General features: G+C 49.3%; 1 protein-coding gene across 6 annotated transcripts in view; it reads left to right on the top strand.

Moving 5' to 3' along the window:
• Positions 1 to 663: 663 nt before the first annotated feature.
• The window catches only part of Zfhx3 (zinc finger homeobox 3), a 246,104-nt gene continuing 232,954 nt past the window's right edge, over positions 664 to 13,813 (top strand). For 2 of the 6 annotated variants that reach the window (XM_087204814.1, XM_087204823.1), the window contains exon 1: positions 1,226 to 11,281. The gene's annotated coding sequence lies outside the window, so the exon portion shown is untranslated. Of the gene's footprint in view, positions 805 to 1,219; positions 11,282 to 13,813 lie in introns of those variants that run through there. The other 4 variants (XM_087204839.1, XM_087204819.1, XM_087204840.1 and 1 more) reach the window with 4 other exon arrangements.

The raw sequence follows: 13,813 nt of genomic DNA, 5'->3' as shown, positions 1-13,813 counted from the left end.
TGTGCGTGTGTGGTGTGTGTGTGTGTGTGTGTGTTTTTAATACATGCATAAACTTTTGGTGCCTCTCTCCCTCTTCCTGGGCTCTTCTCCCATCCTCTCTTCCTGCTCTCCTTGCCCTGCTCATCACTTTCCCCTGGTTTTTTTTTTTTTCCTCCCTTCCTCCCCTCTGCCTCCCTCCACCTCCCCCTTTTCTTTTTTGCTGAATCTTATTGATCCAGAAGGTGGCTAATTAGCCCTTCCCGTCGTGCCTGGGTAATGAAGCACATGCGCACTGAATTAATCACAGCCATTTTTTGCAGGAAACTAATTAGCAGAATAAAGATCCAAAGACTTTTTTTTCTTTTCACTCATCAGCTCCCACTTCCAGCGCGTCCCCTCCGACCGCTGCAGCCGCCGTCGCCGCCGCCTCCTCCTCCTCCTCCTCCCGGCCGCCGCCGCCGCCGCCGCCGCCTGCTTTGCATCCCAATTACAGCCTAGAGCCGCTGCCGCCGCCGCCGCCGCTTCTCCTCCGTGGCCCCTGCCCGCTCCGGGGGCTGTAAACTCCCCGCCAACCATGCTGCTCGGCGGCAGCAGCGGCGGCGGCGGCTCCCCGGCTGCGGCCGCCTCCCGCCCCGGGCTCCGCCGCGCGCGCTCCAGCTCCGCCGCCGCCGCCGCCCGCCGCGCGTCCTCCGCCGCCGCCGCCGCCCCCCGCCAGCCGCCGCTGCTGCCTTGATGGGCTCCGCGGCCCGAGCGCCTCTTTTCGGGATTAAAAGCGCCGCCAGCTCCCGCCGCTGCAGCAGCCGCCGCCGCCGGAGAAGCAACCGCGTAAGTGGCAACTTTTCCCTCTTTTTTTTTTCCCGCCGCCGCCGCCGCTGCCGCCGCCTGCTCCTCCTCCTTCTCCTCCCGCCGCCGCCGCCGCCGCCCGGACGCGGGGCTCCTCGGGGCGCCCGGGCTGCTTTGCATGGGGCTCGTCCTGCCCCCTCCCGGCTCCCGCGCCCGGCCGCCGCCCGCGCTCCCCGCGCCCGCGCCCTGCTCGCTCGCTTGCTGGCTGCGTCCCGCTCGCCTTCCCCCTGCGCCAAACTTTCTCTTTCTCTTTTTCTTCCTCCTCCTCCTCCTCCTCCCGCTGCTGCCGCCGCCGCCGTCGCCGCCGAGCCCGGGCCGCCCCCTCCTCCCCGGCCCCCGCGCCGCCCTCCTCCGCCGCCGCCGCCAGCGACCCTCGGGAGGGTGGAGGCGCCCGGGGCGAGGCCCGCGCGGCGAGTTCGGAGTCGCCGCCGGGCAGGGCCGGCCGGGCGCGGGCCAGGGCTCGAGGGCGGCCGGGGTCCCCGCGCCGAGACAAAGGCTGCGGCCGGCGGGGAGGGGGGGTCCGCGGGGCCGAGCGCCCCCGCCCTCGCCGCCCCGGCCTCCAACTTTGCCCCACCCCGAGCGGCGCCGGGGCTCCGGGCTGAGCCGCCGCGCGGGGCGCGCACCCGGCCCGGAGCAGCTGCCGGCGCCGCTGCTTCTGCTGCCGCCGCTGCCGCTACCACTGCCGCCGCCGGGCGGACGGGCGGGCGAGCGAGCGCCTTCCGCGCCGGGGTCGGACTTGCCGGGGCTGCAGGAGCTGGATCGCAGCCCCGGAGCCCGGGAGGGGGCGAGGTGGCCGCGCGGTCCTCCACCTGAGCGCTTTCCACCTGGCCCCAACGGCAGCGCCCGAGCGCGCAGAGGGGTCTCTGCCCTGGACACTAGGGGCTCCCAGGGGCTCGGGCTGCGCAGCTGGCCGGGGCCAGAGCTAGCCTGGTCGGCCTTCCGCGACCAGCTGAGTAGAGAGACCACATCGGAGTATTTTTTTTTTTTTCTTCTTCCCTTTCTTTTCTTTTCCTTTTTTTTTCTTTTGCTCGCGCGAAGCTGGGATTGTTTATGTTGGGTTCCCCACTTTAACCTCTCACCCGGCTCCACTCGATACAAAAACCACGTTCCTGAATTTTACATTATGCGTTTTAATGTACATCTTTTTGGTTATCTATTAGAGAGTAGCTCTAAGTGTATTTTATGCAGCATATTTAAATTGTGTATGGACTCAGTACTCCTAGGTTTCTTATGGGCCCATTAAAATATCTGTATATCTGTATTTTACTTTGTAAGTTAATCTGTTTCTCAGAATCTGACTTTGGTGAAATGTGTGCAATTCCTTCGACTGTGGAAAATTCTTTGATTGCAAGTGCTTTCAAAAATCACGCACTCTTAACTTTCCCCCCTTGTCGCTTTGAAGTAGGGCAAATATGACAATTTTTATTGGTCTCAATTATTGAAACTTGATCTAAGGACTGTGTGGAAGAAGGAGGTTGATTGCCTTTTTCTGGCCTCCAGTTCTAGTGACTTTTTAAAGGGCGTTTGTTAAGTACCTTTGAAGAATAAGACATACGGTAATCGCTTGGCTGTAATGCAAATTACAAAACATAAATTCACTTTGGAATTAAAAAAAGACTCTCGGAGCCCTTCCAGTGAGGACAGTTGAAATTTATTATGTTTTTTTAAAAATTACTTTTTCCCCTGTAGTTTGGGCACATGACTAGTTACAGACCAACTTATTTGGAGGTCCTTGGAAAGAGGCTTGGGAAATGGGAGAGAGGAGAAGATTGATCACAATCTGCATAATCAATAGGGCAGTGTACTGCAATAGTGTACCTACATTTACTGTAAATTTCTACAATATCTGCAGTGTGAGTGCTCCAGTGCCTCGCTCGGCTTCTTCCAGCAGCCTTAGAGGCAGAAAGCACAACCAGAATTTACTGCCCAGCCTTCGGGAACAATATGGGGGAAGTCCACTCTGTAGTAGCTCATTTTAAAACTCCTTCATTTTACTGATGTGTGTGTGAGAATCTGTTTACATATGATGTCTTTGGATGCTGTACCGAAGTGTAGGTGTCTTATGAGTTGGAGGGGAGTTGGAAATATTCCGGGGCTCTAGAGGGTGGGAATTCGCTTATTGAATTACTACTTCAGAGGCCCTCTTTTCATGTTATGATGTTAGGTTACTTTAACTGGTGCCAGTAAATTACAGATAGGGTTATAAGACAGTAATATACTGGAGATTGAAGCAATGTTAAAAGTAAGAGTTGGGGTTTGTGTGTGTAAGAGAGAATACTGAGAGTTATCTTATAGTCAGTCTTGAAAGCTTGGTGGTAGGTGAATCCATATTTGGATATGATTTTGAAATAGCCTAGCAAATGGTGCACGACAAGTATTTCGTAAAAAGTGTATACGGAGTCAGTTTTGAAAGGACTGTGGTTTGGGAAGATGAGGTGTGGGCAGGAAAACCCACTGAAGGCCAGCAGCCTTCCCTCTGTCTCCTCCCTTCCCCCTGCCTAGGTTTTAGTTTTTAATTACTTAATGCTGAAACGCACAGGGCTTATATAAATATTTGCAAATGCTCTTTCCTATTGATTTCTCTGAATAAACTGCCTTGCTCTGGTCCAGAGAGGAGGTGATTCCGATCTGTGGACTTTTTAAACATATCAAGTCTCTGGAGGAGTGTTTTGTGCATGTGTATGTCCATGGGCAGAGTTGTAGGCATGAGGACTGGAGGGGCCCAAGGAGAGTTCAGGCTCTCAGGCTCTCTGTGGCCTGGCAGTCCTGACAGATATGTGTGTGTGTGTGTGTGTGTGTGTGTGTGTCCATGTCCATGCAGAAACACTGAGTGGGTATCTACACTGGGGGAGTCTGAATGTATATGTGTCACCCCCCCCCCCATTAATACGGAACGGTTTCCCAGACTCGGTGACTGCCTTCTCCTTGGGGTCACATTGAGTTTGAATCTGACCCAAGGTGCAGGAATCCTGCAATGGGAAATAAAAGAATATACACAACGGGGTCAGGTCAGCTGTTCAGAGGCCAAAACCCCTACAGCTGCTTTGATTTTATTTTTTGTGTGTGTATTTTAGGCTCCTCCTGCCATGTTACAAATTGTGCCTCCCCCTCTCAGGTGTTTGCCTAGTAGCTTAAAGGCACCAGAACTTCTGCCTACCTAGACCTATGCTCCCAGCTACAACAGAAAACCCACGAATCCAAAACAAAACAAGGGAGGAGGGGGAGAAAAAACCCCTATTGAGTTCAGGCAAATAAGGTTGGGTCTACAGATCCGATTACAAAGCAGCTTTGAATATGCAAGACAGTGCACAAGACCAGTTATTCCAGTTACAACAAACTTAAAAAAAGAGAAAAGAAAAGGCATGTTTAGGTCGTAATTTGTTAGTACAAGGAAAAGAATCCCACATAAAGCTGCCTCTTTTTTTTTCCTCGCCTTTGCTGGCTTCACACAATTCACTTACCCTTTTCCGATCTGTCTGCTCTATAGGTTCTTTTATTACAATCTTTTGGTTTAGGAAGATCGCTGCAAGCAACACATTTTCTGTATTTTTTCTCCCTTTATCTTAGAGGAGAGTTGGCAGGGGTTCTGTGGTTTGCAGTTACACAATATGTTATCATGTTTTTAATCACTAAATCATTGCAGTGGTTATAGATTTACAGTCTTGGGGTATTACAGAGAGGAGCAACAGCGGCTATATATATGCTTTTAAATTACACCAATGTAAACTGAATGAAGCAGCTATGAATATGGTCTGCAGACTTCAATCCTCTCCTTTAGTTTTTTCTCCCTCTGAGATCCGCCCCCCCCCCCCCCAATTTCTTGGTTGGCTTAAAATAAGCCATCTCCTCCCCTCTCCTGTATTCTTTGTCTTTTGGCCTCCCTCTTTCAAAAGAATTTTTTTTTCATTTTAGACCTCTAACCCCAGATAAGCTAGAATTCAAACTCTTGAAATAGAACTTTGGATCAGAGTATAATAATAATAATGAAAAGTGTGGATTTCCTAGGAAGTCCTCTTGGCTTCCATACCGACCTGTATAGGGATGGAGGACTGATTGCAAATCAGAAGGTGGGAGTGGGTGCAGGGAAAGGAAGCCAGGCTGGTGGCCCTCAGAAGGTCCTGTCACTGGAAGCTCACTTTCAGCTTCTGGTTTGGTTTTTTTTTTTGTATTATTATGTAACAGAATCCTTGGCAGCATTAAAAATTCAGTATTACAAGCTGATTGTAATGCTGCCTCATTAGACAACGTCGTCTGGCCTTGTATTAAGTGAAACACAGAGCGTGGCTTTTAGATTATAAACACCAATAAATATTAAGGCTCAGCAGAGGGGGAAGCAGCATCTGGGTTGTTGGCCCAGTCCAGTTTATCCACCTCCCATCATCTTCCCATCATCCTCTCTCCTACCCCCCCCCCCCCATGGTAACTGTCATGTGTTTTTTTGTTGGGATGCTGATGTGTCGACCTTGCTGACATTTTAGGAAGGCTTTTTATAGAATTATCTTGTGTACACAAAAGGTTTGGAAGTTTGTTTTGTTTTGATCTGCAGTAAACAGGTCCTTCACTTTGCTGATGTCATTTCCGTTCATATTTGAGTTGTTTATTGTGCTTCTTTGCAGGGCCCTCTCAATCCCTCCCCCAACCTTGCTTCTCAGCCAGAGCCTGATGGCTGCTTGGGGAAGGGGAGACCTGAGCTGTCAGGTCTGGGTTCAAAGGCTGAGAGTCCCTGTCTTTGACTAGTCCTAGGGATTACCCGCTGGGGAGAATGCTTCCAGCCTCAAATCTGGTTAAATACTCCAACATCCACTTGTCCTGGTATTTTCATGGCACCCAAGGATTCATCTCAGCTTCCTTTCCTTAGGAACCCCCCCCCCCCACATACCTCCTCTGGGTCTTTAATACATCCTTGTTGTCTGCCTCTTCAAGACCCCTCCCCTCAAAACCCACCTTGTAGTGATGACTTTGAGACTTTGATTCAGTTGCACATCTGAAGCCGGCATTAGTGACTTCAAGCTGTGAAAAACAGAAACTGTTTCAAGGTCTTGCCCCTGAGCTACCCCCTCACCCCAGCACCTCCTTCTATCCCTGTTCTTTGCGGTTTCTTTTTTTCATCCTGTTCTTTACCTTTGGGGAAATATAAAGGCCGGTTCTGGTGTCACTAAAAGTGACCATAATGTTCACTGTCTCTTATTTCCATGTGATCTTCAATTGGAACCTCCTTTAAAAAAAAAAAAAAGTAAGGTGGGGAAAAAGGAAAAGCTGATGGTGTAGGCCCCAAAGGCCTTCCTCTAATAGGATGGTGGGTTTTAGGTGTAAAAAAAAATTATTGTTTTGTTCTTTTAGGTTTAGAAATAATAGGGAGAGAGGGAAAAGCAGTCATTAGGAAGTTCCCCGAGCTGCTTTCCAACTAAGACGGGTGAAAAATGAACCAGCATTGACACTTGGCTCCCTGTGAAAGCCCTGTAACCTCTCCCCGCTTCCATGGCCCTGGCCTTTTGTTCCTGGAGAACGGAGCTAAGGTACTTTTTCTCCCAGACCAAAGGCAGCAGGCAAGGAGTCCCCTTGTGAGCACATCGCCTTTAGATGGCCTTCTCATGGTTATTGTCAACGCAGACTTCCTCAAACAATTGCTCCAGGGAGACACAAAAGCAAAAACATTTGTCCTATTTTTTTAACCTCTTTGTTTTAGATTTTTTTTTCATCCATTCTTTAAATTTCAGTTTCTATTTGTCTGCAGAGAGACAAACGGAACAGCGTGAAGCACATTTTACCGTAGGCCTCACTGGCGATTGGAACAGCCTCAATAGAAATCCAAATTCTAAAACACTGGCTGACTTGGAGGATATGTGAAATTTCTGCTCAGGGCTCTGAAGTCAGATTAGCACAGATTTGGAACAAAAATGCACTACAATGAAAGATAAGAAAACGGGATTGTAGAATTATTTAGGGGAAAGCGTGAAAGAGTCATCTTTTGTTTATCTTGTAATATCCTGCCCCTACTTAGAAGTGGCTGCTTGATAAGGAAGAATTATAAACCTACATGAAATTCTTCATTTAAAAAAAAAAGATCTGATCGGTGGCTGTTGTGCTTCTGATACACCATAAATGGATTGTTACAGCTCAGGAGTAGAACTGTTGGGATACACTATGGAACTGATACTGTGTTGAGAATTTTTTTTCAAGAACTAGGATTTATGTAAACAGCTAATATCCCCTCCCCCTTTTCTTTTCCTCTCCTGTTTCCTGTTTCCTTTCTTCTGCCTCCAACCTGCTTCCCCTCCAAGAATTCCGTGGTTTGCATCTAGCCAGTGTAAAGGGATGTGTCAGACAGTTGAGGATAGCCCAGGAACAAAATAGGAGTCCACCTCTTTTTTCTTTGGATCCAAACAAAGCGCCACTCTCTTGTAATGTATGGACCTGATTGCAATGGTGTCCTTAAGCATCTATCTGCCTTTTCATTAAAATTCTCAATTTCAAGGTTTAGAAACACAAATGTAAGAATCCCCCCTGGGTATGAAAGTCTTGCATGGCAAATTCTCTTTGCCCTTTCAGAAATAATATTTTTGTTAAAAAAATATAGAGAGCTGTCTACTAACATTTAAAGCTGTTTTTAAGGCAACTTCTGTGTTTTTGCTTTCTCTAGACTTGAGCTTTGAAACTTACAATTATTAGGGAAAAATTCTTTTAGATCACAGTTTTAAAAAAAATGGTTACTCATTTGAGTCTTTCTTGTGTATATCAATAATAGTCTAGGGATCAAGCAGGGGAGGGTGGTTAAGTAAACTAGGTAACTGTCCATTTATGATTTGAAGGTAAAAATTAATCTGTGGAATTGGCACTGCAGTGACACATGGAGGCCTGAGGTTTGTGTTAGAGAAATGTGAGTCCAAACATCTGTATGTAGGCCTTGGCCCGCCAGCCTCCTCTGGCCGTGCAGGCCCGAAAGGGCTGCCCCCAGGAAAGCCTGCATTCTGTACCATACCCAGCAGGGCCTGGCCATCCAGCAGGTACCAGGCCCCTAAATAAAACTGCCTCGCAATCATGGGGTGAACTCAGGGCAGGCAGCACGATTCAGCTCCAAAGGGGTCTTTATTTTTTTCAGGGACATTTGTTTGTATAGTTTTTTTTACCCCTCTTCAGGGTTTTCTTTTCTAAAGCCTATAGGTTATTTAAGCACAAATTTAAAATCGACGTTGATGTATAATTTAGTAAAAATAGAAGGCTCTGGAAGAATACACGAATCTACCTAGATCCAAATGTGCTGTGAAGAGAGCCCAGAATGCTGAAATCCACTGTATCTTCTCTGAGATCATATTTACCTTTGCTGAAGTGAAAGGGAGGGAGGGAAGGAGACAGAGAGAGAGAGACAGGGACAGGGACAGGGACAGGTTTGGCTGGGTTGGATCAGTGTAATTTAGCAGCCAGCTAAGCATTCAGGGGCAGGCAGGCCTCTGGCTTGGAGAATGGGTAGCTTTCCCTGATTTATTTTAAAATATTTATCCTTTGGCTGTTGCCAATTACAGTTTCCAGATGAGCCGAGACTGGGTATGGAGAACTCCAAGGGAAGAATTGCCTCTTCTGAGAGTGGGTTTATTGTCAGCAGCGGTCAGGATGGAGCGATGAGGATGTCAGGCTGTCACTGCTGGGTAGTCCCTGAGTTTCACGTCAGGCAGCTGCCCTGGGAAGAGCTGGGCCTGGATGGTAGAATTGGCAGCGTGTATTTCAGAGAATCTGTTAGTTCCATATGTCAATGTGTGAAAGTTGCAAATTCCCTCTAGAGAAGTCGTGGTTTTGTTAATGATGAAAGTAAGTTTCGTCAAGGTAGCACCTGGCTTTTGTGCAGTCCTTTATATTCATAAATGGTACCGAGGCCATAGAGTACCTGTCTGTGACTTACCTGTTAATTTTTGCCAGGAACAAAGGCAGGCTTGAGTAGGCCTCACCAGGCGTGTAGCTGTTGTAGGATTAAGATAAAGGAAAGGGACCCAGTTCTCTAGGCCTCTGAGGTACAGGAGGCCAGTCACCTATGGTCTAGGAGAGAGGCTGACAGGGCAGTTGTCCTCAGGGCTCTGCCAGAACCTCCTCATGCTCTCAGATTACTGGGACCTCCTTCTTTGGGTTTTCTAGCTTTCATTTTATTGCAGGTATTTCTCTGTGGCCCTCATAGGTTTATGATGTCACCAGATTACAAGGTTGTCCCCTGTTAATAAAAGTTAAGACAAAGCAGCAAAATTAGACAAACATTTTCTTGTTGTCTTTGTCCGCCAGGCTGTGGGTTGCTTCCAGGTGAGGAGCAGGGTATCTGGAGTCCTTCATTTTCCGGAAGAGATTTCCAGGGGTATCTCTGCGTGGTGGTTGCTAGCATCATCATCTTCATGTATTATTCATAGTCCCTTTTTCAATTAAATTATTAATTGGTTTTCTTTGAGGTGTTCCTGACTCATGTGGCTAACATAAATAACAGTGTGTTTTGAAAACACACCACCTGTTCTAGGGCCTGAGGTCAGACGGCCTGGAAACAGCACTGCAGTGACTGGACTCTGGTTTACAAAATCATCCGCCACTTTCCTTTTGGGCTTTCCACTCCCCCCACCCTGCCCCTACTCTCTCACATGTGACTGAATTTGGCTTGTGCCCTCCTTTGTCCCTAATCGGACATGATTCCCTTGAGGCAGTCTTTTCTCCCAGGGCCCTAGCTGAAAAAAAAATTTTTTTTCAGTCTGTTCTCTGTACTAAAATGTATGGAGGGATTGTCTGTAACCAACAGGTTAGATATTTACATTAATTTGAATCCAAATTGTGCAAAATGCCTTTTACACGAGAATATGGTGGTTTTCATCAGGCAAGCATCCCTTTCTGTCTCTGTTAGTGTGTGCTTAATGCTAATACGATTCCATACATACTGCTCTTCGCTTGGTGAGCTTATTATATTTCTAACACTTGCATGGTTCATTATTGTGCAGTAGGAAAAGATTCTCCAGACTGTAAGGCCAGCCTGGGTGGGTGGCTTTCAGAAAAGGGAAAAGCAGGTGTCTTTCTTTCTATGCTGAGAGAACTGGGAGTAGATTCAGGCTGAGGGTGGGATTCTGACAGAGAGGACAGGGGACTTCGGTGAGATTTCTGTGGTGCTGCCTTTGCACTTCGGAGTGGAAAAGGTGAACTTGGGGATATATAAAAGCGTGCAGCAATTGCTCTGACCAACGAGGGTGGCCACATTAAATCTGACCCTGGTGGTAGATTCTTCCTGGGAAGGGCATGATCCCTGCCATTTCTGAAATGGTGTGGCTTTATAAGGCGACACTCCTTAAAGCGCCTAATTGTAAATTGTGGCTTCTTTTCTTGTTACTTTTTTCTACCTCTCTTCTTAGCACTTTCTTTCCTCTTCCTCTCCCGTCAAAAACTAGCCTTAAACTCTCAGTGGAGAGCAAGGGGTGTTTTTTGTAAGTTTCTGCAGCTGAAAAACAGAAGTGCTCTGTAAAGCAGTTAATAGGATGGGTGTGTGTTTCAAATAAAATTCCTGTCCACATTGGCTAATGTCCTCGTGCTAGAGTGGCCTGGCTCTGACGTGGACGAGGCCCAGAGACCCAGTGGTTCCGGTTCTGAGGTCCCAGGCTGCTCTCTGTGGCCGAGGGCGAGTTCCTTTCTTCTCACCCGATGATTCCAGGCCGGCCCCTGACTTTTGAAGAGCGTGGGGTCACTGCCTTCGGGAGGACTGGGCTTTTGTTCCCGCCAGGCTGGTTCCCGGGGTGGTGCAGGCCGGGCCGCCAGGGTGTCCCCGTCCCCCGCTGTGCGAGTGCGGCCCCGGCCTGCCCCGAGGCCCGGGTCCCCCGAGCAAGTGCCGGGGCCTCGAGTGCCCCGTGTGTGTGTGTTCCCGGGTCCCGCGGGCGGGCGCGGCCAGCGTGAGCAGCCCGACCTGCGCCCGGCACGACTGTAGATGTCAGGCTTTGCTCGGGGAGCCGAGCTGCGGCGGGGCTGTGAGTTTCAAATTAACCTTCCGCTTTGTTGCTGTGTAATGTGGATCCCCGAAGGCCCCCCGCCCCGTCCGCCCCCCTTCCCCGGGCGGTGCGCGCTGCAAACTGCGAGTTGAGCTTCATTTACATAAAGCGATTCCGGCGGGCGGCCGCGGAGGAGGCGGAGGCGGCGGGCAGGCCGGGGACGGGGACGGGGTCGCCGGGCCCCTTGGGTGAATCCCCGCTGCCCCGGGGACCCCCCTCCCGGGCACCGCCGACCTCCAGCCGGCCGGCACCATGAGGCCCCGTCCCCTGCCTCCGGGTCCCCTGCTCCCAGCCAGCGCCACCGCGGAGCCCCGGGGGCAGCGGGAGATGGGGAGAATGCCGCCTGGGCTGGGTGAGTTCGGGGCTCTGGTGCCGCTGGAATTTCCCATTGTCGCGCACGGTGGCGCAACCCCTGGACCTGCGAGTGCCTCCTCCCTCCGGAGGTGTGCGGAGGCTTTGTGTGCCAGGTGAGTGCAGCCTCCCTCCCCCGCCGCCCGGTTCGCGCAGCCGGCCTAGCAGCGCTGCAGGCAGGTGCCGCGAGTCTTGGCTGAACTTCTCATTCTCCTGGGGCGTGAGGGGGAAGGGCAGGCTGGATGTACTTGAACTCCTAGACTCCAACTAGAACCTACCTGGGCTGAGAGCGTCTGAATTCTGCTGGGCACAGCATGCAGTCCTTCCTTCCTTCCGCTTTCCGTCCCTTCCTTCTTTCCTCCTCCGCCTCCTCCTCTCCTTATTCTGCTTCTGGATTAGTTCCTGCTTTTTGAATACTTAGGCTACTGGTGCCATTTAGAAGTTTAGGTTCCTTCACCTAAAAATGCACCCCTTTCAGAAAAAGATGTCCCCGGTCAGTTCAAAACAATGCGAAGAACGCGCCTGTTGTGCAGTAATTAAAGGGAGAATCCGAGTGTTGGAGCTGGAGGGCACCTTTGACGATCCTCTGGTCCACCCTCTAATTTTAGTTTGTTCTCACTCTGGAAAAACCAGAGCAGCTTTATTTCTCAGGGAAGGGAGTGCAAAGGGAAAAGCTAAGATTTTTGTCCTGTTAAAGGGGAAGACTGCCCAAGTGTATCAGTGGCAGGAAAAAATAAACACAAAAGTCATCTTTGTAGGTTTGAAGGGAAAGGAGCTCTCTGGAAAACGGCCCTTTCTGCTTTGGCCTCAGCTATGTTATGATGGGGAAATGCCTGGCGGGCTGAGACTGCAGCTCACGCTTGCTCACTCGCTGGCTTGGTGTAGTCCAAGATGCAATTGCCTTGCACAGTGGCATGCAATGTGTTAACCTGGTTGAAAGGAAACTTCTGAGCAGGTGGATCCCAGAGGGTCATCCCTCTTCCTCCTCTCCACCTACATCGTTTAACAGGCCTTGAAGGCTCTTTAGAAGCCACTGACAGATAACCTCAGAGGGGACAGACAGACGCCCCACCTGGGCATCCAGGGAAGGCCCCTCCTTAAGCTGAGGCCTGCTTGGTGGAATGCATCAGGGCAAAGCAAGCAAAACAACCTTAAGCCTTGAAGGTAGATAGTGAGAAAGTTACACATCATCCTATTTCATCTCATGCTTTGAGATCCTTGGAGACAAGTCACTAAATAAATAGAGTATAATTTAAAGCGCACCCTAGTTGGGGAAACCGTTTCTTTGCCATCAAGAAGCAGGTGCAGGTTTGTAGAGTTGGCCCCTTGAGTCCCCTCATTCCTAAATTCAGGAGGTGTCAAACCTTCATGTTCTTTTAATGGCTGTGGTTTCTGGATAGGTTTCAAGGGAAAGCCGAAAAAAAAAGTCATGAGTTCCAGGAGGCTGGGCTGGAGAGGGGAGCCTGAGTGCTGAGGCTGAGACTGCGCCTGGTAGGAAAACATACACCTTCCAGGTAATCTGATCGAGGAAGGCTGTGGCAGGGAACGTGGGCCTGTTTCTTGTTATCAGAACAGCCACTGAAGGCCTGAGATCCTGCCTGTGTCCTATTCCCTAAACATGAACAAAAGGGAACAGAGGCAGGGTGTGAAGGGTGTCAGGGGACCATGGTTCTCAACCATTTAAGGTTTTTTAGAATGGGGTCTTTGGGAAGAGGCACATACCTGATGTTTGTGCACCTGTATTTGTGTTCATTCTGTTCTCAGCCCTTTCAGAGGGTGTCTGCCCATGAAGGCCAAGAACAACTTTTCCTCTTTCCCTTTCCAAAATTACAGGACTAAGGAGATTGTCTGCATTTGGTTTCCAGCATAGTTTTTAGAAAGCATGTAAAGTGCCTCTCAGAACGGGCTGGGGTCACACTTGGTCTTTTATTTAATTACACAAGTGTTATTTAACAACATGGGGCAGATGCAGAAGCAAGCACTTTATACTTTAAAAACAGTCTTTTTGGAATTGCAAGGAGTCAAGTAACTTGAAGACCTTCTGTCTTTATGACATGGGGTCGCTTTCCCAACTTTAAAAAAAATTTTTTTTAATGGCTACAGTTTCTGTGGGATAGAGGACTCCTGTTTCCCATTTCTCCTGAAAACAGTTTTGATTGACACGGAACTATTGAGAAACACTAGCTAACTATTTCTGAACAACAACAACAAAATCTGAGCTGCTTCCCCAACTACTTGAAACTTTAATTTTGGTTTCTTCACTTTGGTCTTTTATTTGCACAAATGAATGCTAAGGGAGGGTGGCAAGGGCCCAAAGGAAACCATACTCTGCTGAGCAGGCCTCTGTTTGGCTCATCCCAACTGGACAGTGAAGTGCCTCCCTTCTTGCTGCTTTGGGATTGAATTTTAACTGCTGGTAAACTCAGTGCCAATTGGACTGCCCAGAGACAAGGAGCTAAAATAAGCAAGATTTCAGTTTTCATCGTTATGACTTTAAGTGATGGCTCCTCCACACTCCCAGGATAGGCCTGGCTCACCTTGGGTGACCCAGAGGTGGTTAGTTCATTAGAACAGATCTGGGGTTGCAGACTGTGAGCAAAGAATTATCTGGGGCTGATGGCAATTTGGCTTAGTTCCTTGCATTCTGG

The sequence above is a fragment of the Heterocephalus glaber genome, unplaced genomic scaffold (assembly GCF_053883595.1).
Source record: "Heterocephalus glaber isolate CG9 unplaced genomic scaffold, H.glaber_assembly_v1.0 deba00000071, whole genome shotgun sequence".
In the NCBI taxonomy this organism is placed as follows: Eukaryota; Metazoa; Chordata; class Mammalia; order Rodentia; family Bathyergidae; genus Heterocephalus; species Heterocephalus glaber.
The sequence above is the reverse complement of the archived record's forward strand: the minus strand, read 5'-3'. Positions and strand labels throughout refer to the sequence as shown.